Source organism: Pristiophorus japonicus, chromosome 6 (genome assembly GCF_044704955.1).
Source record: "Pristiophorus japonicus isolate sPriJap1 chromosome 6, sPriJap1.hap1, whole genome shotgun sequence".
Lineage (NCBI taxonomy): Eukaryota > Metazoa > Chordata > Chondrichthyes > Pristiophoridae > Pristiophorus > Pristiophorus japonicus.
The window spans coordinates 75,807,516-75,834,491 of NC_091982.1; positions in this window are offsets into that span (position 1 = coordinate 75,807,516).

The following is a 26,976-nucleotide window of genomic DNA, read 5'->3' on the forward strand; positions in this document are numbered from 1 at the left end:
CATTTTTGTTAAAAAAAAAACTATTCCTGTGGAGCCAGGAGGAGCAGGGGTTCCCCCACCCCACCCACTCCTGCTCCGCCACCCCCTCACCCACCATTGTTACCCCACCCAGAGCCCACTCCAACCTCCTCCCAGGACTTACCTGATAGTCATTACCAGCAAGGAGGGCAGCTCAAAATTGACATTTCCCTTCGAGCTGCCTGTGGATGAATGACCAGTGCCAGCAGCACGCTTCAACTATGCTGATGACACCAAATACAGGCTCAGATGAATTTTCATCCCAATAAGTGGATAACGAGTTGTTTAGATCGGTCAGAGAAGCAGGAAGTGATTAAAGTGTGACAATCACAAGGGATTGCAATATCTGTGACCCACGTGATCCATGAAGAAAGTTAAAACACTAAGGGCACCTAGCACAGGTATGATAGACCCGAGAATCCTAAGGAAATGAGTGGAGAAAGAAGTAAGGCACCAGTAGATAATCTCAGAATCTTCTGAACTAAACTGGTTACACCTAAGGAATGAAGTGCTACTGTTGTACTAATACCAACATTAAAACTAAAAGAGGGAGACATAATTTGGGGAATTATAAATCAGCTATTCTACCATTGACGAGGATGTTGTCAGTGTTCAAGGAACATAGATGTCATCATGGTTACATAGAATGCGAAATGCTTCATGAAGCTGCTGGAATTCTTTGAGGAGAAAAATTAAGTACTGGAGCAGGTAGATTGTGTACATCTAAGGTACTAGATTTTTAGAAGGCATTTGATAAGGGTTTTCATCCATAGCTCTTGAAAAAATACAAGTGTATAAATTAAAGATAAATTCGTAATCTCGATTAAATGTTGGTTTTGCAACAGAAATGATAATAAATGCACATGGTTAATTCTGGATATAAGCCCCTATTTTTGCCATGAATGTGCACCGTTTTTTGGCATCCAAATGTGTTTTGGTGTGAAATACTCACTTTCCAACTTTTGCCAACATTTGGACGCTGGCGTCGACCATATGAGCCAGTTTAAAAATTTTTGGCGCAGACACGAGTCAAAACGGAATCGGACGCCGTTTTTGTGGACTTAATCGATGTTGGCCCTCCACGATTTCTTTTCAGCATGGCGCACACTGCCCAAAAGCCCCGCAAAAAAAACATACGTTAACTTAAGGAATCAGCGCGGCGCACAAGAGGACAGGAGCAAGGCAATAAGAATACACAATAAAATAACTTTTTTTTCACAGGGAACTCTTTTTGGAGCAAGGGAAGAAAAAAGGGAAGAAAGGACTGTTTCCCCCCACTGCAATCCGGGGCCGACTGGCCCCCTGCTCAGTCCCGCTCCCCCTGCAAGTTGAAGTTCGGAAATGGGGGGGGGGGCCATTCGGCCTGAGATTGGAGTGGGTCCAGCCGGGGTGGGGGGGGAGCAGTGACAGCGAGTCCAACCGGAGGGGGGGAGCGGTGACAGCGAGTCTAGCCGGGGTGCAGGGGGGTGGGGAGTGGTGGCCGCGGGTCCAGCCGGGGAGAGAAGTCCTTTGTGGCCCTTTCAGCAGCAGTGGGCTTGCAATCCTTTCAGGGAGTGGGCTTCAGCTTGCTTTAGCGTCTCTGGTTGCCCTGGCAACTACAGCTTTTCGCGCATGCCAAGAGAGTTTTTAGCACAGACTTGAAGCTCCGCCCCCAGACTAACTTCGGAAGCACTGCGCCAAATTCAAATATTTCTTTGGCGAAAGTCCTGATTTTTTTTTTCTGGTGCAAACATACACAAAACAATCATACATTAACATGTGCGGGCACCAAAAATCCAGCACGTGGAAAATAGTGGTCATAGTAACTAGTGGAATTCTAGAGAACTCTCTTCAGCATCTGCTGTTTACACAATTCATAATTGATATTCAGTATAATTATTTTATTTAGGGTTAGGCTTAGGGTTTGGGTTATTTAATATATCAAATTTATCAATGATACCAAACTGTACGGTCAAGTGTAGTGGAATCTGATAGCTATCAATGGATCTTGAAAAGTGAGGTGAGCTAAGGAATGGCAGATAAAGTTAATGAGGATAAATATAATGAAATGCCGATTGGTGAGGGAAAGATGGTTCAACAGGAATTTTGCCGACCTTGGCGGGTCCGGTGTGGGTGGTGGCCATGGCGGGTCACAACCCCACTGCTAGCTCCATCCCGTTGCTGCAAACAAACTTACGTTAATAGGGCCTATTAAGCCTGCCCAGTGCGTTATCCGGCCCAATGAGATAGAGCGGGTCTGGTGGCGTCATTCATGATGCATTTTCAGCCGGGATATTTAAAAGGACCATGGTCACATTAGATTTGATATTTAATCTAACATAGTGCTGTCTGTACTACAGCATAGGAGTGCTGCAAACACTAACAATGACTGCATAGAGGCAGGAGCTGCACCCCGGTTCGCCGATGACTCCCATCATATGCTTACGAAGGGAATCAGAGCACGCAAAGAGGTTCTCTTCCCTTTCCATGAGCAGAAAATATGACCCCAGCAGACCAACACAGTCTGGTTACATATTGCAGAGGAGGGCACAAGCAGTCTGTTCAGGAGGACCTGGGTACAGTGGTGCAAATGTTTCAGTGATCTCATTGGATCAGGAAACGTTAGTACAAAGCCACACTAAACTTCATCCTGCTGTGCCTCTCATCACATCCCCATCACTCTGCCTTCCCTACCCTACTCCTGCATATCCTTACTCATGCCTGGCATCTCCACCCATCCCTCTCTTTCTATCTACATTATCACATCCCCAACTCACTACCCCTCACACTCACCATCATCTTATTGCAATCATACCAACTAACAACACACAAGGGTAGCCACCTGGGTGTTTTATCCAATGTTCATGTAAAGTTTCTGATAATGTGGTGTCAGACATAAAAATCTTTATTTTTAACACTTTCTGGTCTTGGACAGATATGTATATACCTTTGGAAGTGGCTTAGTGAGTTGCAATGAATGGTGAGACGTAACGGTACCCTCTGCAATGGTGATGAGTGTGAAAGGAATGGTTTGATAATTGCAGGGCTGCTTTATGGTGCTAGTGTGGGATGGTGCTAACCTGGCGCATGATGGTGTACAGTATATAGCTAGCTAAATGTGGCCATGATCAGACTCTTCCTGGCCTCCCGGGCAGCAATGTACTGATTCCTTCTGTCCTGTGCAGAATCAGGTGATTGCAGAGAAGATTGATTTAGTTGTTGGTGCTGCTGGTGTGCCTGATGTTGGGGCTCATTGTGGTCCGATTCTGAGGGCCAAGGTGAAAGAGTATAAACAGCATCCATGTTGATGGAAGATGGCAGGTGAAATACAGATGACAGAAGTATTTTGTCAATGGTGAGAGAGTTCTTCAAATGAGGTGAGACTGGATGGAGACTTTGCTGGAAAGACTTGCAGCCTGCAGAATCTGTGCTGGAAATGGACTGAGCAACAACTTCTGCTTGAGGAAAGTGATCATCTGTCAGGTGGGAGCTTTTACTGTACATTTGATGCTGTCAAGTAATCAGCTGGAGCAATGGTTACTGAACTCCCGCCTCAGGTTGACAGGCGTGGTCCCCAAGCAGCGTGGTTGCTGTGGCCATACAGTTCAATTTAAAAAGTTGAAAAAGCCTGTTATGGGTCTGACAACTAGCTGTTAATCATCTCAATTGGGCCGCCCGCCGCTGCCGGTCAAGTTGTCTCCCCGATGACAGACGCACCAGGAGGAAAGGCACATGGGGACAGGATGGCAAATAACATCTTTTCCACCCGACCCACCACCGATCACATCCACTGCCACCCCGGAAAATTCTGGCCGGTGTTTTGTATAAAGAGCGAGTTGAAGATCATTGTTAAAGTTCTCTCGTAGGTCGGGGGGCCACCATGTTCCAGGCCCGCTGCTCCAGCTCTTTTTTATAGCCCGATCTGTGGAGGTGTTCATTTGATGCTGCGAGAGAATACCACTGCAGGGCGGGGATATAAAAGAGCTGGAGCAGTGGGCCTGGAACATTGTGGCCCCCTGACATGCAAGAGAACACCACTGCATGCAGGGGATATAAAAGAGCATTCCACAATTTCCAGCGCAGTGCGTTCCAAGTGTGCGATGATTTCGAGGTGGGCAACTGGGTGACGTCATCAAAACTCAGGTCGCCGTTTTGGAGCGTGGGCAGGAACATCGGCGGGGCCCAGTTACAGCGGAGGAGCGGGAAGGTCGGGGTGGATGAGCGGCGAAAGACCGTGGCGGAGGAGCGATGAGAGATCGTGGCTGAGATTCGACGAGTGATCGTGGCGGAGGTTCAGCGAATATTTGGTGCGGAGGTGCGGTGAGAGATCGTGGCAGAGGTGCGGCAAATGAGGGTACAGGGCCCAGATGAGCCGAGGGCTCAGGAGCAGCATGGGCCAGCCCACACTGTGATATGTGTGCGCACTCGTTCTGTGCAGCAGAGCTGGTATCCAGTCGTCCTGGTTAACTCTTGCCACTGGATAAAGGACTAGCTTTGTCAAGCCCGTGTGCTGGCTGGTGTGCAACGGTCACCACACGTTAAATCCACGCACAGGTATCTTTCACCCCTTCAATTGGAGTTCAGGACTGGAACATCTGTGAACTCATCCCTTTTGTTGTGGAAGCAAGTCATCCTTGTTCGAGGGACCACCTATGATGATGATTGCTAAAGGTTGAAGGGAAAGACCAAGGTTTGATTTTTAATACAAAAGCAAAATATTGTGGATACTAAAATCTGAAATAAAAACAGAAAATGCTGGAAATCTCAGCAGGTCGGGCAGCATCTGTGGAGAAAAAGAGAGTTAACGTTTCAGGTCTGTGACTTTTTGTCAGACCTGAATGTTAATCATTCGCTTGAAGTATTCATAATGGTGAAAAGCTGTTGTCCTCAAGACTAACCGTGTATTGAGATGCATCCTTAAAGCAGAGCCGACTATTTAATCATTTATAATTCACTGGAAACCACATCTGAAATATTCCATATATTGTGAGCACCTTACTTTCTAAAAAGCATTGATGTGTTGAAGAAACTTCACAGAAAAGTGACAAAGATTCCAGGGCTCAAAATGTTACATTACAAGGATGGGCCAACTAAATTAGATATTTGAAAAGTAAATTGAGATGGGATGCTACAGTACATTAATATGCTGAAAAGTATCAATTATATAGATATAAACAGTTATTTAACTTGAACTATAATCTCACAATTAGAGGATATGAATGTAAAATCAGCAAGTCCTGAGTGGAATGAGGGATTAGAATAATTACCCTCTCCTAACAAAATTGCAGACTATTCTGGAGTAGACTTCCATTAAAACCAATTAGTGTTATGCCAATCTTTTTACTTGGTTCTTTAGATGTGAGTGATGCTGGCAAGGGCACATTTCTTGCCCATTCCTTTGAAAAGGAACTAAATAAATATTTACAACAATTTCCATTTATCTTCTCTTCTCCCTTCATAGGCGGTCCCTCGTATCGAGGATGACTTACTTCGACACCAAAAAAGGATGAGTTCACAGGTGTTTCAATGAAGGACTTGATGTTCCAGGTCGCGAACTACTTGTTGAAGGGTGGAAGATGCCTATGCGTGGATTTTTTTAAGGTGTGGTGGCCGTTGCACACCAGCCACCACACGCGCTTGATAGAGCTAGGTCTTGGTCCAGTGGCAAGGATTATGCACGGACCTAGTGTGTACACATATTGCAATGTGGACTGGCCCGTGCAGCCCCGGGCCCTCGCCTCATCTGGGCCCCGAACTCACGCCTCTCCTGGGCCCCGATCACGTCGCTCTACAATCTCTCGCCGCTCCTTCACCCTGACCTCGCCTCTCCTCTGCTGCTTGCCACCACTCCTGTTGTACCTGCCAGTGCTCCAACCTGGATTTTGGTGACGTCCAATCCAGTCGTTCTCCTCCAAGTCGTCACCCTCCTGAACCAGCTTGCGCTGCTCCTCGCAGAGGCATGCCGCCAAGTTGCTCCTTTTAGGGCCCCGATCTGCCGCTAATGTTCCCTCGCAGATCGGGGCTGCGCTGAGTCATTGCACATGCATTTGTTGGCTCAACACAAACTCTGCTTCCTCTACTCAATTATGCAATGCATTTGGAACTCAAGAGCAATACCCACCCTCACCTCCTTGTATGGTGTAATGCCAAAGTCAACAACAACCGACATAAATAAAAATATTGATTGTTAAACATAAGGGGCCCAAGTTTCGAGCCGCGCCTAGAACAGCGCAGTCCCGACCTGGACGCCCGTTTTTCGCGCCACAAAGTGCGCCGAAAAAAATTTCCAGATTCTCCAGCTCCCTGCAGGTCATTTGCAGCTCGGCGCAGCGCAGCACGAGCTGTAGCGAGTGGAGCCAGGTCCCTGCGCTGAAAACAGTGCCGGGACCTCTGCACGTGCGCGCTACAGTGGGCGCGCATGTGCAGTAGCTCCAGGCGCCCAAAACTGTGTGGGAGGGGCCGAAGCACGCAGCCCCTAGCCCTGGCCGAATGGCCTCACTGGGGCTGCATGAATAAGGCTCCTCCCACGGCCAGCTCCTGCTTCCTCCCGACCCGACTCAACTCCCGCTTCCCGCCCCCCGCCTCCGGACCAGACCCGACACCGACCCGACTGCCGCTTCCCCCCGCCCCCGGACCGGACCTGACCCGACCCCCCGGACTGGACCCGACCCGACTCCCGCTTCCACCCCCCCACCCGCCCCCCGCCTCCGGACTGGACCCGACACCAATACCGACCCGACTCCCGCTTCCCCCACTCCCCCGACTGGACCCAACCTGACCTCCCTCCCCCCGACCTGACCTCCCTCTCCCACCCTCCTCCCGACCCGAACCGAACCGACCTCCTTCCCACCAACCCCCTCCGACCCGACCCGCGCTCCCGACCCGACCCAACGCCACCTACCTGTAAATCTGATGCTGGGGACGGGCCCTGCCCGAAGTCTTGGGCCCTGCCCGAAGTCTCGGGCCCGGCCGGGCCCGGCCCGTTCAGCCTCCCTCCCTCTTCTCCTTTCCCCCCCCTCCCCATCTCCTTTCCCCTCCCCATCTCCTTTCCCCCCCCCCACCCATCTCCTTTCCCCCCCTCTCTTTCCCCCCTTTTTTCTTTCCCCCCCTTCTCCTCCTCCCCCCTTCTCCTCCTTCCCCCTTCTCCTCCTCCCCCCTTCCCCCTTCTCCTCCTCCCATTCCTCCTTCTCCTCCTCCCCCCTTCCCCCTTCTCCTCCTCTCCCCTTCCCCCTTCTCACCCATCCCTCCCCCTTCCCTCCCTCTGCTCCCCCCCTCTCTCCCTCTACCCCCCTCCTCCCCCTCCCCTCGCTGTCAGAAACACAGACACTGACAGACAGAGAATGAGAGACACACACAGACAGACAGACAGAGAGATAGAGACACTGACAGACACACACTGGGAGGGGGGGGGGGGGTATCCCAGCATGCTGTTGGAGGGCTCCCGGTACTGCAGTCGGTAAGTCGAAAATGTTTTATTTATTGAGTTTTTTTTTATTATTTCTTATTAATTTTTTTGATTGATTTATTGGTTGATTTATTGATGTTTTTATCATTTATTATTGATGATGGCTCTTTATTTGTAAAACTGAAGTGTTTAATGTTTGTAAACTTCCCTTTAAACCCCCCCCCCCCACCATTCCCTACGCCTGATTTGTAACCTACGCCTGATTTTCTAAAGTGTAGACAAGGTTTTTTCGAGCGTACAAAAATCTTCACTTACTCCATTCTAAGTTAGTTTGGAGTAAGTTTTCACTGACGAAACTTTGAAAACAGGCGTAAGTGGCCGGACACGCCCACTTTTAAAAAAAACATTCTGTTCCAAAGTGAAACTGTTCTAACTGACTAGAACTGGAGCAAACTAAATGGCGAGAATTCTGATTTCTAAGATACTCCGTTCTATACCAGTTGCTCCTAAAAATCAGGAGTAAATCATGGCGAAACTTGGGGCCAAGAAGTGCAAATATGGAGACGTTCCTAGCAAAAGTAACTAATGTACAAAGCAAATACAGTAAAGGGTTTATAAAAACATAAAATAAAACTTAATGAAAAAACTTGTTTTAAGATTTCCCTTTAAGAAGTCTGTTTCCTCAGATCAGGTCCAAGCGTGCTGTTTTCTCAAAAATGTTACTTTTTGTACGAATTGGAACATAACAGGTAAATAAAATAAATATTTGCAGCATTGGGTATTTTTTGTCCTTCTCTGATTCCAAGGTTCAGGAATGAAAATTGAAAATTGGCACAAGTAGAAAATTCTGAGAACACATATTTGTCAAATATTTTCTTTAAGCTTTATGGATTATGGGGTAAGGCTAAAAATGCCTGCTGATATAAAGTGTGCACACCTGCATGACACTGGATGTGGACTATGCAGTGACATGTCTTATTAAAATGAATTAACTACACTCTGCATTACAGTGAATTCTTCACAGATTCTCCAGAGCCCTGATTATAGTCTATCTCTGTAAAGCTCTTCCTCGAGAAATTTCTGTGGGTCCCAGTAGAGGTTAAATGTTCCTGTCATTTTGGATTAAATGAGATGTGACACAAGGTGAAATAGATTTAAATTGCATTTTTAGGGGTGGATCTTGACTTTGTGCAAAGTGTAAAACGGGTCTTAGCAAGTCAGCAGCCCATTTCACATCTCTCCTGATCTCCTGATAAGGTGGGCAAGAAGTGCATGCTCATTGCGAACACTTGTTGGAAGCCCTCTGTGCAAAAGTGAGCTGCCATGAACACAGCCAGCTGGCCTCACTCAGGAAAATCAGGTCTGCATGTGGCCTAACCAGCGATCCTTAATGGGACCGTTGTGGGTTACCACCAGAAAGGTAAGTGTTTAACAAATACTTACCTGAATGTGGTCCCAGTGGATGCAGGATTGTTCCTCCCAGCTTCACATTAAAACCACGGGTCACCCCTCCCCTCCCCCCCCCGCAATCCGATGTCCCGATTGCCCCCAGTCCCAGTCGCCCCCTTATCGATCACCCTCCTTTCTTGTTTGCCCCTCTCCTGATCGGCCCCCTCTCTGAATATTCCTCCCTCCCCTCCCCCCCTGGATTGTCTTCCCTTCCCCTTTAAGCACTTACCTGAGGGCCGTTGCTCCACACTTTGTAAAATCACTATTAACACTAAAAAAATTAAATCCTTGTGTTGTGAGTGAATTTGTGGAGATTAGGAAAACTGCAGTGAAGTTCTTAACCCTCATATATATCTCCTTTTACAAGATAATTAATACGTGCCTGAAAAAGTAGTGCATTTTCCTCAATTATCATTATTTAATCAATTATTTTCTTTGCAAAGCAGCAACATCCACCACTTACCTCTATCGAATGTAATCTGCGATTTCTTCTCTCATTTAAAATAAAATAGATACATCAAAATATTTCAAAGTAATTTCCACAATTAACTCATTTTTGAAGTGCAGCGACAGTTATTTAGACAAATACGACAGCCATTTTGCATCAGCAACATCCCACAAACAACCATGACATGAATGAACAGTCAATTTGCTTTTAGATCGCACTGATGGAGGGTGAAATATTTCCAGAATATAAGAACTCACTGCTCTTCTTCAAACAGTAGTGTGGGACCTTAAACATCCATCTGAACTGGTCGACAACACACACCTTACGTTTCATCCAAAGGATAGCAAAGGAGCATGCAACATTCACTCACCACTCTGCTGTAATGCCAGCCTAGATTTCTCAACTGAAGCCCCAGTGACTAGGTACTCAGCAATCAGAGAGAGTCGGTTATGGTGGTTTGGTCATGTCATTAGGCTACCCTGTGGCAGAAGCACAGGGTATGCCTTGGATTGGATTCCACCGACAGAGAAGAGAAGACATAGAGGACAAAGAATGACCTATCACAGGGTAATCGAAAGGATGCCCTCATCTTGGAGACAACTTACAATGGAGTCAAACATTTTACTCTGAACAGACAGCAGTAGAAGAAATGAGTTGCTTCTTGTGCCATTAGGCATAGGAGACTCCAAACTAAACTGAACTGGTATCGGGTTCAATCATACAGTCTCTGACCCTATGGCAGGAGTGCTAGGTAAGTAGACACATTTCTATGGTATAATAGGTCATAGTTAAGTTATGAAGACAGGCTCAAATTAACTGAATGCATTTTCACTGGAGAAATAATGATTAAACAAAGACATGTTAAAGGTTTTTAAAATGATGAAAGGAATAGATAAGGGTTGAAGTTTTTAGTTTTAAAGCAGCTATTTAACTTGGGCAATGAGCATAGAAAACAAGTGGAAAATGAATAAACATTGAGCAAGGTTCGAGATTAGAAAAACTTTTTCCCCCCTCAGGATAAAGAATTTCAGATAAAGCAGTTGATTCAGAATCAATTGACCCATTAAAATGAGCTGAATAGATATCTATTGAGAAGGGAGATTGAAATGTACAGAGGTATCGGTATAACTTGAGCTTTTTACAGGTTAAGTAGGTGAAGGAGAAAAAAGGAATGTAGGAAAGTAGAGGACTGGAACAATTCTGCAGTCCATCTGACGGGCCTCAAAAACTCAGACCTCTCAATTGCCTACTTCATCAAATCTCTATCCAATCCTCCCTTAAAGTTTCTCATTGTATCTGCCTCCATTTCCAGAATGGATGGTCTGTTCCACACATTCACTATCCTCTTTTTAAAGTAGGGAATCAGCATGGGAGGAGGAGAAATCCGATTTGTGCAGGTGTCCATGATAAAATAATCATAAATGGAATTTGGACTGAGTGGCCTTTTCTCAATCTGGTCTTTCTTATGTTTTTTTAAATAAATTCATAATTATTTTCCATAGCTCAGCCTTCAGACTGAGAATTTGATTCAGTGGGGGTGAAATCGATCCTCATTGCACCCGGTTTTCACACGTCTGTTTTACAGTTTGCGCCATATTGGTAAAGGTGGCTTTTCAAGCATCTCTGAAATGGGCATGGCCCTTGTGTATGTTAATGAGGGGCATAATCATACTTACAAAATCATACTTACATACTGATATAGTCATACTTACAGAATCATACCTTTCAGCCAATGTCCCAGACTCTTCCACCACCATTCCTGGGTATGGCCTGTCCCACTGGCAGGACAGACCCACCAGGGGTAGCAGCACAGTGGTCGACAGTCAGGAGGGAGTTGCCTTGGGAGTCCTCAACATTGACTCTGGACGACATGAAGTCCCATGGTTTCAAGTCAAGTATGGGCAAGGAATTCTCCTGCAGATTACCACCTACCATCCTCCACCAGCCTTTCACAGGCAAAACTGCAGAACGTGGCTCTGCCCAGGGCAGAGAGCACAGATCTCAGGGTTCCAGAACCAGAGTCTGCTGAGGGATGCTACTCGAGTAGCATCACGCTGGCGTTGCAGAGGAATCCATAGGGCTCACTGCCAGTTTGCTGAGTACGTTTGCAAAGCCTGTAACACGAAGGGCTACCTCCAGCATATGTGTAAAAGAAAAACGACTCACCGTCTAGCAGAGGAGTCAGTAGATGACTTTGAATCCAGTGGGGAGTATGATGCGTTGGCCAGAGAGGTAGCTCAGCCTCAAGAAGAAGTGTATGGAGTGTATACCTGCACCACCGATTGTCCTCCAGTGAAGATGGAAGTCGAGATAAACAGCGTTCCAGTCTTCATGGAAGTGGACACAGGAGTGAGCCAGTCAGTGATGAGCCAGGATGCCTTTGAGAGGCTATGGAACGAAAAACGATCTGAACTGGTTCCAGTACAGGAAAAGTTGCGCACCTACACCAAGGAGCTGATCCCAGTCCTTGGTAGTGCAGAAGTAAATGTAATCCAAAATGTAACTTGTGGTGCACAAGTTACCTCTGTGGATTGTTGCAGGTGATGGTCCAACGCTACTCGGAAGATGGTCAATGGGAAGATCCAATGGAAATGGGAAGACTTTTTCACTCCAGCAATCGATGTCCCCCGTGCTCAGAGGCAGAGCAAAACCTCACCTTCGCTTGGGCCAGGCACCAGAGAACAGACCAGCGCAGCACTTGAGGCACAGACCATCCATCACGACTGCGTGGCAATGATCCGACCGGAACGACCTAAAAGTACCTTCCTGGCTCCAGTGGCAGGACTCCTGGGGAGGAAGATCGAATTCACAGGCACTCTTCCAGCTTTTGTGGCAGAATCGCGGGAGAGAAGAATCAAGGCAGTCGACCTCAAGGACAGAGGCAAGCTGGCATCCCTGCTGCAGCGAGGTGCAGTGTGGCTGAAAAAAAAGATGGCCACGGTCAGACCACGAGGTGCAACGCTGAGGAAACAACACGTGGTGTCTAACAAAGGATTTGATTGGGGTAAAGCCAGCAGGGTTCTCTTAAAGGAGACCTGCAACGAACTGAACTTAAAGAGACATTGTATGCATGGCAATCAATGTAATGAACCGATTAAGAGTGTGAACAAAATGTTGTTGCGAGATGTCGGTACCGTTCCTAATGTAAAGAACAAAATGTTGTTGTGAGATGTCGGGAATAGAGTGTCCCCAAAAGTAGCAAGTGAGCAAATTCTGGAGGGTAAAGGCACTGATCCTGATGCCCTGCCCCAGGTGCCCCCACAAGTTATAGGCCAGTGACCTCAGGAGGGTGAAGGCACTGATCCTGATACCCTGCCCCAGGTCTAGCCCACTCTGCAGGCACCCAATGGCACCATTCGCCATGGACCTGGAAACGAAAATGGTGCCAATACGCGCAGTCGGCCGCCGTTACCCACCACCCGGGTGGAGACGGTGCAGCCCCCAGACCCAGTCACTACCTCGGCCATGTCCGGGAGCGAAAGGTCAGAACCAACGAGTTCCCCAAACGGGACCTGGAACAGCCAGGTTCCCAACACCGTTAGAGAGCAGGCAGAAGATTCTGCAGCCCTCAAAGGAGGACAGGGAGGCCACACACATCTGTGGCTCTGCCCACCACTAGGCAACGGCAAAGGCCCTGAGTCTTGGCAAGGTGAGTGAACCAAGCCCGCCCCGCTAGCAGGGGGCACAGCGCCGCCATCAGACGACTAGGACCCTGTCCGGTTGCTCTGCAACTCGTATACCTGTACTGCTACCTCAGTACTGACCATGACTGAACTAATTATGCAATCTACCCAATCCTGGCGCACAAACATAAAACGTAACGAATGTAAGGTGAAGCAAGGTGCCACGATACAAATTGTAAACAGTTTTTTTTCCCTTTGTGTCTGATCCTGTATGTTAATGTAATGGGCCAGCTGCATGATCTCGCTGTGGTGGGGGAGGGGGGGGCGGTGAAATGGATATATGTAGACATGGACACACATGAATCACACCCAGAACCCACTGGAACCTCCACTGCATCATCGAACCATCCAAACTGGTAGCCACTACCCAACGTTGTGGCAAAAGGACTTGGGGGTTAACAGGGAGCGAGCCAAGCCAAAGCACAGCCAAGGTGCCAGGGCTATTGGCACTTAAGTCTGGGGAGAGCTAAGCCAGAGCACATAGTGCAAAGCTAATTGGCACAAAGGACTTGGGCGAGAGTGATGTTATATATGCAGACTATAGATATACTCTCTGTGTAGTCACTGTGTGGTTGCATAAGATGGAGACTTGTTTACCTGATAGTACTATCAATAAGGTTTACACTGTGTATATACTATGCTGGCACCACTAGAGGGTGCAACTGGTGGAAACTGGGGTTTCCTGCCCTGGTGGCAGGGGCTGTGTAAAAGGGTAGCCACCATTTGGCTGCCTCACTCTGGAGTTACGAATAAAGGACCAAGGTCACTACAGTTTGAGTACAACACATTGCCTCGTGGAGTGATTCATAGGTACATTACAGACATAACACTTTCCACCATCTATAAGGCACAAGTCAGGTGAGTGATGGAATACTCTCCACTTGCCTGGATGAATGCAGCTCCCACAATACTCAAGAAGCTCGATACCATCCAGCACAAAGCAGCCCGCTTAATTGACACCCCATCCACCATCTTAAACATCCATTCCCTCCACCACTGGCGTACTGTGGCTGCAGTGTGTATTATCTACAAGATGCACTGCTGCAATTTGCCAAGGCTTCTTCGACAGCACCTCCCAAACCCGCGACCTCTACCACCGAGAAGGACAAGGGCAGCAAGCACATGGGAACACCACCACTACCACTTTCCCCGCCAAGTCACACACCATCCTGGCTTGGAAGCATATCACCGTTCCTTCAGCGTCGCTGGGTTAAATTCCTGGAACTCCCTCCCTAACAGCATTGTGGGAGTACCATTGCCACACGGACTGCAGTGGTTCAAGAAGGCAGCTAACCACCATCTTCTCAAGAGCAATTAGGGATGGGTAATAAATGCTGGCCAGCGACTCCCACATCCTGTGAACGAATAAAACATTTTAAAAAAATGCCTCTTTAAGGATCCTCAGTAAAATTCATCAGCGCTGAGCTTGGCATGTCCTGCTGAGGTTTTCAAGTGCTGGCTGCACCCTAACCAGCGACCACCAGCACAAAGGTACAATTTTGAAATCTAACTTACCTTTGTGTGCAGCCAGGAAGAGCAAAAGTGAGGCTTCCAGCTCCACCACTCTCCTCAGGGTGCTGCTGGCCTGGAATCAACATCTCCCCCCCCCCCCTCCACCCATCCCCCACCAACACTCCCCTATTCTCCCTCTTCCCCGATGCTCACAGACCCACTACAATTTTCCAGCATTTTGCAGAGAATTGCACACTTCCACAAAAAAAGCACTAGAATCAAATCCTCTTACTTTTAAAGTGGGACCAGAAATAGTTAAAATTTGAGGAAATTAAGTCAGCTTCACATCTTTAACTAACCTGCAGTACAATATTGTTTGGCCCCCCAGTGGTGCAATCCAAAAAAATCAACTAAATATGAACAGCTCTGTTAAGCAGAAGCTGAAAATCCTTGAGGTGCGGTTTTAACCCACAACCCATTGGATTACTATCAAATATTGTGCTCATGATTACAGTACACACTGCATATACTGTGCTCATTATTATAGTATACACTGCAAATATCGTGCTCATTATTACAGCATACACTGCATATACTGTGTTCATTATTACAGTATACACTGAAAATACTGTGCTCATCATTACAGTATACACTGAAAATACTGTGCTCATTATTACAGTATACACTGAAAATACTGTGCTCATCATTACAGTATACACTGCAAATACTGTGCTCATTATTACAGCATACACTGCATATACTGTGCTCATTATTACAGTATACACTGAAAATACTGTGCTCATCATTACAGTATACACTGCAAATACTGTGCTCATTATTACAGCATACACTACATATACCGTGCTCATTATTACAGTGTACACTGCATATACTGTGCTCATTATTACAGTATACACTGCAAATACCGTGCTCATTATTACAGCATACACTGCATATACTGTGCTCATTATTACAGTATACACTACAAGTACTGTGCTCATTATTACAGTATTACATTGCAAATACTGTGCTCATTATTACAGTATACACTACAAATACTGTGCTCATTATTACAGTATACACTGCATATACTGTGCTCATTATTACAGTATACACTACAAATGCTACCCTCTCCTTAAAGGGAAAAGTGAAGTCCAAATTGTCACCTGGTACCAAAAAATGGTATTAAATGTTAAAAGTTATAACTGTATAATTGGTAAAGGTTTGGCAGTGAACACACACAAACTTACATCACAAGGGGATTTTTTGCAAAATCTTGCATTCTGGAGACTGCTGTCCTGGACTGAACAGCCTGAAGTAGAATTGTGAAATACATCAAAGCCTGAGACAGGAGCCAGTGTTCTTATTAAGTCAGCATTATATAATATCGCCTAAAGCACTGTACCGTTATAAGTTCTGTAAAAGCAGCACTTTCTCGTTGTCACTGGGTTACAAATCAGATTCTAAAGTTAGCTCCTGAATTGCAGTGCTGAGTTCCTCCTGGGTTTGGCAATAAAAATTATATGACATAGACTTAAATGCAGGCGATCTGTCAGTTATGTGTCAGTTATATTTCAATACAACAGCAAAACTTTCAACCCAAGTATTGAATTCCATTCACGTAGTATTTTGCATTCCGTTTTTACACAAGTGCCACAACTTCCTATTTCTATTTATTATTGCAGAACGGTAGCTTTGAAGGCTTAGTGAGTAAATACGTCATATGCTGCATCATACAGATCAGCAAGATCCCAGTAAAACAAAAGCAAAATACTGCGGATGCTGGAAATTTGAAATAAAAACATCAAATGCTGGAAACACTCAGGCGGTCAGGCAGCTTCTCTGGAGAGAGAAACAACGTTAACATTTCAGGTCGATGACCAGTCATCAGAGCTGTGATGAAAATTTAATGATGATGAACTTTCTGATGAAAGATCATTAACCTTAAACATTAACTCTGTTTTTCTCTCCACAGATGCTGCCTGACCTGCTGAGTATTTCCAGCATTTTCTATTTTAATTTTAGCAAGATCCCAGTTTGATCCCCGCTCTGTGCTCAGTTAGCTGGCCTTACCAGCAGTGGAAGATTACAATTTTCTCAATGCCACCAGGTTAGGGAGTTGGAAAAGTTGCCATGGTTCCCATTCCTGATCACTATCAGAGACTTCATCTGCATAGTACATGTGTGTGGACGTTCGGTAAGGAGAGGATCAGGCTTTCTAAACATGCCCTCCTATGTTCCCTCCACAGCTGACTGGCCTACTGACACTGCCTAGGCTCACACTCAAGTGTTGGCTACTTGAATGTAGGTGCAAATGTCTACAAACAAGAATCAGCAATTTGAAAAGAAAGACTTACATTTCTGTAGCACCTTTCACGATCACCGGACGTCTCAAAGCACTTTACACCCAATGAAGTACTTTTGAAGTACTGTTGTACTTTGGGGAGCAAAGGTAAGAAAATAATAAGAAAATAAGTCCATAAATAATCCATGGGAATTTATGAAAAAATCATGACAAAAATAGTCCATGGGAACTAGGTTAATCATTAATCCATTTATAATGGTTATTTTATATTAATATCTAAGTGCTAGTGAGCATACACTTTTGACACTTGCATAAAAGATGCATTTTCAACCCAATTCTTCAATACTTCACTTTTATTATTTTACATTCTGATTTTTACTTTACATTAAAAGCCATCAAAAAGTGTGAGTAGCTTAAAAATTGGTACAAGATATAGCTCTGAAATCTCGTCTTCACAGTACATCCATAGTACTACACAAGTTGAAACAATGTCCAGGCTGTTATGTCATGCAATATGTTTCACAAACAATGTTTCACTACCTTCGACTGTCTTCCCAGCTATGTATTTCCTGCTGCTAGGAAGGGGAAAGAGGTCCCCTCCACAAACTGAGTTCCCTAGCCACCGACTCCATCCCTCTCCTTAGCATCGGACTGTGGGTGAACCAGACTGTTCACAACCTATTTTCTGAAACATTTTGATGGATATTCTCGAGGTTTGTCAAGGTTTTATAAAAATACCACGACATCTTGCTATTTTATCGAAAATCTATAGCAGACACCACAGTCAGAGCTTTTGTCCTTTGAAATACATGTTTTCAAAGTGCAGTCCTCATACCCGTGAACAAGTTGAAGATTTTCCAGGAGCTCTACAAGATTGCATTTTTGTTAATATATCATCAGTTTTTTCTGTGTTACCTTTGGTAGTTGAAACTGCTCCCTAAATTCCATCCTGCTTTTAGTAGGTCTGCAACAGTAAGTAGATTTGCTGGCCAGCAAATCAGGGAAGAAGCTGAATTTTTGTTTGCTTCGGACTTGTAAATTAGCATGAGAGATCTGAGGTAGATTGTTGCTGGGATCAGCCGAGAGTGATGGCAGCGAGGAATTATTGAGCCAGAAGATTGCTGAAAGTTTGAGTAGTGGTTACTGTTGCTGGGAATTACTTTTTGGAGCAATTTTTTGGCTTTCAGGCAAGGCAGTCTTAGGCATGTTCTTGACTATGTGTGGGACATAAGAATATAAGAAATAGGAGCAGGAATAGGATATCTGGCCACTCGAGCTTGCTCCGCTGTTTAATAAGATCATGGCTGATCTGATCATGGACTCAGCTCCACTTCCCTACCAGCTCCCCATAACCCTTTATTCCCTATATTATTCAATAAAATCACTCTCATTCTTCTGAACTCCAATGTGTACAGACCCAACCTACTCAACCTATCTTCATAAGTCAGCCCCCTCACCTCCGGAATTAACCTAGTGAACCTTCTCGATACAGCCTCCAATACAAGTGTATCCTTCCTTAAATACGGAGACCAAAACTGTACGCAGTACTTCAGATGTGGCCTCACCAATACCCTGTACAGTTGTAGCAGGCCTTCCCTGCTTTTATGCTTTATCCCTCTTGCAATAAAGGCCAACATTCCATTTGCCTTCCTGATTACTTGCTGTACCTGCCTACTAACTTTTTGTGTTTCATGCACAAGGACCCCCAGGTCCCTCTGTACTGCAGCACTTTGCAATTTTTATCCATTTAAATTATAATTTGCTTTTCTATTTTTTCTGCAAAAGATAACCTCACATTTTCCCACATTATACTCCATCTGACAATTTTTTGCCCACTCACTTAGCCTGTCTATATCCCTTTGCAGATTTTTTGTATACTCCTCACAATTTGCTTTCCCACCCATCTTTGTATCATCAGCAAACTTGGCTACATTACATTCGGTCCCTTCATCCAAGTCATTAGTATAGATTGTAAATAGTTGAGGACCCAGCACCGATCCCTGAGGCACCCCACTAGTCACTTTTTGCCAACCAGAAAATGACCCATTTATCCCGCCAGTTCTCTGTTTTCTGTTAGTTAGCCAATCCTTTATCCATACTAATATATTACCCCCAACCCCTTAAATTTTTATCTTGTGTAGTAACCTTTTATGTGGCACCTTATCGAATGCCTTCTGGAAATCTAAATACATCACATCCACTGGTTCCCCCTTATCCACCCAACTCATTACATCGTCAAAGAACTCCAGCAAATTTGTCAACCATGATTTCCCTTTCATAAAACCATGCTGACTCGGTTTGATTGAATTATGCTTTTCCAAATATCCTGCTATTGCTTCCTTAATAATGGATGCCAGCATTTTCCCAACTGTTATGTATGTAAACTTAACGCATGTGTAAGACTTGCCACCAGAGGACGCACCTGTTGGAGACCCAAGGGTCACCTGCACACCCCGGGCAAGCAGGTATAAAAGGCAGTCTACTATACTGCTTGCTCATTCTGGAGTTACATTAAAGAGACCAAGGTCACAACAGTTTGAGCTCACAGTACACAGTCTTGTGGAGTTATTCTGAACATAACAATTGACGACAAGTAACAGAGTATGAACTTTCACGCGGTTATGGCTGCCGTTGGTATTCTTGAGATATTTTTTGAGGGTGATGATTGGGAAGCCTTCGTTGAGCATCTTGACCAGTACTTTGTGGCCAACGAGCTGGATAAGGACAGTAAGGCGATCAAGCACAGGGTGATTCTCCTCACCGTATGTGGGTCAACGATATATGGCCTCATCAAAAATCTGCTAGCACCAACGAAACCAACGGACAAGACATATGCAGAGTTGTGCACGCTGATTCGGGAACACCTCAAGCTGAAGGAGAGCACCTTAATGGCCAGGTATCGCTTTTATATGCACCATCGCTCCGAGGGCCAGGACGTGGCGAGCTGTGTCGCCGACCTAAGTGCCTTGCGGGACCGTGCGTATTTGCTGGATTTTTGGGGGAAAGGTTGCGGGACTTTTTCGTGCTTGGAATTGGCCACGAGGTCATTCTTCGCAAACTGCTGTCTGCCGAATCCCTAGATCTGAGCAAGGCCATCACAATAGCCCAGGCTTTCATGTCCATGAACGATAACACTAAACAGATATCTTTGCAGCATCACAGCTCACCGGCAAGTACTGTGCATAAAATAGCACCTTCAGCAGGCAGAACTGTATATGGCAGGGCTTACATGCCTGCAGAGGCCAGACCTAGGATGACTCAGGGTCCGCTGTGGGGCGTGAATGCGAATCCATTAACACCATGTTGGCGCTGCGGGGTTAATCTTCGGGCCCATCAATGTTGATTCAAGCACTATGTGTGCAAGGGCTCTGGAACAATGGGGCACCTCCAGTGAATGTACAGACGTGCTGCGACTCACGTGACAGAGTCGGCAGAAGATGACCGATCCGGCGCGGATCATGCTGAACGAGTAAGAGAGGCAACTCAACCCGAGGCTGAAGAGGAAGTGTATGGGGTACACACCTTCACCACCAAAAGCCCTCCGATAATGTTGAAAGTCAAATTAAACGGCATTCCAGTTTCAATGGAATTGGGTGAGTCAGTCAATTATGAGCCAGAAGGCTTTATAGAAACTGTGGGGCAACAAGGCACAAAGGCCAAAACTAAGCCCGATTCTCACCAAGCTGCGCACTTACACCAAAGAGCTCATACCAGTCATTGGCAGTGAGGCACTGATGGTATCATACGATGGAACTGTGCATGATTTATCACGATGGATTGTACCAGGTGATGGCCCAACGCTGTTCGGCAGAAGCTGGCAAAGAAAGATCTGATGGAACTGGGACGACATCAAAGCGCTGTCTTCAGTGGATGACGCCTCGTGTTAAACAAATTCCCGTAATTATTTGAGCCAGGCATCGGCAACTTCACAGGCGTCAAAGTGCAGATCCATCTAGTCCCTGAGGCACAGCCCATTCATCACAAGGCCCGAGCGGTTCCATATATGATGCAAGAGAAAGTCGAGATCGAGCTGGATAGACTTCAACGAGAGGGAATCATATCACCAGTCGAGTTCAACGAGTGGGCCAGTCCAATTGTTCCAGTGTTGAAAAGCGACGGGACGGTCAGAATCTGCGGGGACTACAAGGTAACGATCAACCAATTCTCACTATAGGACCAGTACCCTCTAGCCAAAGCGGATGACCTGTTCGCAACGCTAGCAGGGGGGAAGTCGTTCAGCAAGCTGGATCTAACCTCGGCTTACATGACACAGGAGCTGGCTGAACCTTCAAAAAAATTGATGTGCATCAACACACACAAAGGACTGTTTATATACCATAGATGCCCTTTTGGGATTCGCTCGGCTGCAGCCACCTTCCAGAGAAACATGGAGTATCTGCTGAAATCAGTTCCGCACACTGTGGTGTTTCAAGACGATATCCTGATCACTAGTCACAACACTACCGAACACTTGCACAACCTGGAAGAGGTTCTAAAGCGACTGGACAGAGTGGGACTCAGGCTGAAACACTCCAAGTGTGTTTTCCTGGCGCCAGAGGTCGAATTTTTGGGAAGAAAGATTGTGGCGGATGACCCACGGACTCCAAGACGGAGGCCATCAAGAATGCACCCAGACTACAGAATGTGATGGAGCTGCGTTCGTTCCTGGGACTCCTCAACTATTTTGGTAACTTTCTACCGGGGTTGAGCACTTTGCTGGAACCTTTGCATTTATTGCTACGCAAGTGTGACGACTAGGTTTGAGGTAAATCTCAAGAGACAGCCTTTAATAAGGCCAGAAACCTGCTATGTTCTAACAAGTTACTTGTATTGTATGACTCGTGTAAATGTTTAGTATTAGCTTGTGATGCATCTTCATACAGGATCGGTTGTGTGTTACAGCCAGCCAATGTGTCAGGCAAACTGCAACCGGTTGCATATGCTTCCAGAGGTTTAGCTAAGGCTGAAAGAGCCTACAGTATGGTTGAGAAAGAAGCATTAGCATGAATATATGGAGTTAAGAAAATGCACCAATACCTATTTGGACTCCGGTTCGAGCTCGAAACCGACCACAAACCGCTCATTTCGCTGTTCTCAGAAAGCAAAGGTATTAACACCAATGCTTCGTCCCACATCCAAAGATGGGCACTAACGTTATCTGCGTATGACTATGTAATCCGCCACAGACACAGAACTGTGCTGATGCCCTCAGTCAACTACCATTGCCCACGACCGGGGTGGAAATGGCACAACCCACAGACTTGCTTCTTGTAATGGATGTTTTTGAGAGCAAGGGGTCACCTGTCATGGCTCGCCAGATCAGGAACTGGACCAGCCAGGATCCTGTGCTAGCACTAGTAAAAATCTGCATCCTTAGTGGGAGCTGGTCAGCTGTTCCTGGGGAAATGCAAGACGAAATTAAGCCGTTTTACAGACGCAAGGATGAAATGTCCATCCATTCGGATTGTCTCCTATGGGGGAATTGCGTGGTTTTGCCAAAAAAAGGCAGGGAAACGTTTATATACGACCTACACAGTACCCAACCAGGCATAGTCATGATGAAGGCTATCGCCAGGTCGCACGTTTGGTGGCCCGGCATCAACTCCGAATTGGATTCATGCGTACACCAATGTAACACTTGCTCACAGTTGAGCAATGCACCAAGGGAGACCCCACTGAATCTGTGGTCATGGCTCTTCAAACCATGGTCCAGGGTCCACGTAGATTTCGCTGGCCCCTTTCTAGGAAAGATGTTCCTTGTAGCAGTGGATGCTTACTCTAAATGGATTGAATGTATAATAATGTCACCATGTACGTCCACTGCCACCATTGAAAGCCTCCGGGCCATGTTTGTCAACCATGGTTTGCCCGATGTCCTTGTTAGTGACAATGGACCATGTTTCACCAGCTCGGAATTCAACGAGTTCATGACCCGCAATGGCATCAAGCATGTCAGGTCTGCCCCGTTTAAGCCCGCATCCAATGGTCAAGCGGAACGTGCAGTCCAAACTATCAAGCAGAGCTTAAAACGCGTAACAGACGGTTCCCTGCAGACGTGGTTATCTCGGGTTCTGCTCAGCTACCGGACGTGACCCCACTCGCTTACTGGTGTTCCCCCTACAGAATTGTTAATGAAGAGAGCACTCAAAACCAGGATCTCCTTAGTCCCCCCGGATCTCAATGATCATGTGACATTGAGGTTAATGACCCTGTGTTTGTTCTTAATTACGGTCATGGTCCCAAATGTGTTGCTGGCACTGTTTTAGCCAAAGATGGGAATAGACTGTTTGTTGTCAAACTTGTGAATGGACAAGCATGCAGAAAGCATTTGGATCAGACCAAACTGTGATTCACTGACAACCAAGAACAGTTTGAAGAGGACATTACCATCATTGATCCACCAACACACACCCAACCAGCAACCGACCTCGCTGTCAACCACGAGCATGAACCCACCATGTCCGACAGTCTGATCAGACCAGCCGCGCTGCAGTGCAGCAATGATCCAACCAACTCATCCATGTCAGGACTTCAACTGAGGCGATCAACTCGGGAACGTGGAGCCCCGGATCACCTCAACTTATAAATAACTTGTATCTAAGACTTTGGGGGAGAAATGATGTTATGTATGTAAACTTCACTAGTGTGTAAAACTTGCCACCAGGGGGAGACCCAAGGGTCACTGCACACCCCGGGCAAGCAGGTATAAAAGGCAGTCTACCATGCTGCTTCCTCACTCGGGAGTTACATTAAAGAGACCAAGGTCACAACAGTTTGAGCTTACAGTATACAGTCTTGTGGAGTTATTCTGAACATAGCACCAACGACAGATGTTAGGCTAACTGGTCTATAGTTTCCTGCTTTCTGTTTGCCTCCTTTTTTAAATAAGGGTGTTACATTTGCGGTCATCCAATCCTCTGGGACCGCCCCAGAATCCAGTGAATTTTGGTAGATTACAAACAATGCATCCACTATCTCTGCAGCCACTTCTTTTAAGACCCTACGACGTAAGCCATCAGGTCCAGGGGACTTGTCTGCCTTTAGTCCCATTATTTTACTAATTATACTTTATTAGTGACAGTGATTGTATTAAGTTCCTATCTCCCTATAGCCCCTTGATTATACACTATTGGGATGTTTTTAGTGTCTTTTACCGTGAAGACCGATACAAAATATTTCTTCAACGTCGCTGCCATTTCCCTGTTCTCCATTCTTAATTCCCCAGTCTCATCCTCTAGGGAACCAACATTTACTTTAGCCACTTTTTATGTACCTGTAGAAACTCTTACTATCTGTTTTTATATTTCATGCTAGTTTACTTTCATTATCTATCTTCTCTCTCTTTATCATTTTTTTAGTCGTTCTTTGCTGGCTTTTAAAAGTTTCTTTATCCTCTGGCCTCCCACTAGTCTTGGTCACATTGTATGCCCTTGTTTTCAATTTGATACCATCCCTTATTTCCTTAGTTAGCCAAGGATGGTTATCCCTTCTCTTACAGTCTTTCCTTCAAAATTTGCGGTGGGCTCCCGATCCAAATTCAGCAAAAGAAAAATGGTGTCCTGCGCTAAGGAGCGGCTGTAAACGCCAGTTTGCAGCAGTGTGGGTGCGTTGATTGAAGCGGGATCACAATGGAGAAATTGAGCATTGCGCTAATGTGCAGATAACGAGCCAGCTGCTCCCTGGCCTTCTTAGAGGCCAGGGTTTGCAGCTAGGCCCTGAGGGGGGGAAGGAGTTGAGTTGCAGGATGGCTGGTGCTCGTGGACCAAGGAGGGCAAGCTGATGCAGAGCTGGAGACCCTCATGCAGGGTGTCGAGGGCAGGAGGAGACTGATTTATCCCAACGTGGGGAAACCAACTCATGAGGTGTTAACCAATGCATGGAGGGAGATTGCTGAGGAGGTTTCAGGCACCTCCATTCATAACAGGACTCCGACGCAGTGCAGAAAATGCTTGAATGTTGTCATCCGTCTCATGCAAATGAGTACCTGTTCCACCAATTGCTGACCTTGCACCTGCGAGCCTCTACTTCAACATTCTCTTGTTTCCCATCCTCACTGTTTAGCCACTGAAGCAGCATTTCATTATTGATAACTCTATATATATATCTGTGTGTGTTCTCGCAATGGTGGCTCTCTTTCATCTCACACTTGCAGCTGCAGTTCAGGGACAAACACTTGTGCACTCATTTCTGATCCACCATCACAGTGCTACTCACCAACCATTCTTTGTTTTGCAGGCCAAATTGGCTTATAATAGAATGAAGCAAAGGAGAACTAGTGGTGGCGAGGCAGACATCCAGGTCCTCACACCCTTGGAGGAGAGGGTTGAGGTGCCCGTGGGTGGATATGGTGCCTTCCCTGTGAGCCAGAGTACTGCTGACGCCGATGTGCGCAGCATGGGTAAGTGAGGCCATGCTTTAATGTGCTCTCTACCTGAATGCACCAGTGCCTACTGTGCCTTTCCTTTTGGAAGTCTGATATTTGCAGGCTCCATGCGTCAATCCCCCACCTCCTCGTTATGGCAGCCTTTCTCCCATTTATGCTTGCAGATGACAGACCGAGTGTGCATACTCTGTCGTTTGGGGATGCAACTGATGAGGAAGAGGAAGAGGAGGACACTGATACACAGGTGCTATCTCTCCGAGGGCCAAGTCTGCACCGGAGTCCTGCTCAGGAGCATGCGCCAGCTCAGATGCTGGGAGTGTGCGATGTGATATAGATGATATAGTACAGAGGGATGCACTGGGTGTTGCAACAGGGCCTAGTGGGCTGCAGCATGGTGACGGGGCTAGGCAACCACAGGTGCCATCTCTCCGAGGGCCAAGTCTGCACCGGAGTTCTCCTCAGGAGGACTCAGATGATGCCATCGATGTAGCGGCTTATGAAAGAAGGGTGGAGGCTATGCATTTGCGGATGTTGGGGCACTGACAAGGGTGCCAGGGAGGCTGTCGGAGGTGGTGAGGAATGTGGAGGAGTTCGCCTCCCACATAGTCGACAGCACTCCATGGAGCCCATCATTGCCAGTGTGCAGGCGTTGGTGGACTCCCAGCGTGACAGTGCGGATCCAGCTGTAATGCTGCAACCTGCAGGTGATGTGGCAGTTGCCATTTCAGCACAGGAGCGAGGGAACTAGCACATTGGTGCTGGTTTGGAGAGGATGGCCACGGCCCTGGAGGCTCAGAATGCTCTTATGCTGCTGCCATGTCTGCTGGCTTCGAAACTCTGGCTGCTCTCAAGCAGTCTCAGCTTGATGCCACCCAACAGCTCAGTGTTGCGTTCGCGGCTGGGTCCAACACGGGCCACGGGGGACCTTCTGGTGTGGAGCCATAGCCCCAACCTGAGCTTCCTCAGATTGGTGGTGGTGGTAATGTGCTGCCCCTGGTGAGTGACTCTGGCTCCTCGGACCAGGATCCTGATGATGTGCTCTCTCAGATGACACTATTCCTGGCCCCAAACCTGCCAATCTGCCCAGTGCAGACCTTTGTACTACGTCATCTATATCACACCGCACACTCCCAGTATCTGAGCTGGCGCGTGCAGGTGGAAGCAATGATGCGTTGGTGCCATCAGTATCCTCCTCTTCCTCTTCCTCATCAGTTGCATCCCCAAACGATGGAGTGTGCTCCACACTGTCACCTCCTCGCATGGCCTGCCTGAACCAAGCCAGACTGAATCCTCCCAGGAGGGTAGTGACCAGTCTGCACCCGGCCCTTCCAGGCCCAAAGCTGGTCGAGGGCATCCAACAAGGACATCTGTAGCTCCGACACAAGAACCACAGCAGCCTTCCCAGACCCATGACCAGCCACACAGGAGACACTTAGGCGTAATAGTAGGATAGGCACGCATAAGAGGTATTGTAAGGAGATGCACAAGGATGAGAAATTTATATTTTTATGTTAGTTTTTCTACTGTTTTTTGTTCTGTTGTCTTTTTGCACTGACTTGCACATGTCATAAATCTTTATTTTTTCCAGATATATCTGGACAGGTGTTTCATTTGGGAATGGACAATTCTGTGTGAAGGCACTCATTGGGATGGCCATGGAAAGTAGGAGCTGAAGGGTCATGTGGGGATGAGATTATGTGAATCGAGCAGCATTCAGACATGTCTGCACCTCCCTTGCAGGGTTGCGATGGGGACGACGCCTCCTGGCTGGGTGGTGATGGGGATCCTCCTCCTCCTCCTCCTCCTGCGCCTCCTCCTCATCAGGTGGTACTGCTGACTCGACCTCCAGCGGCT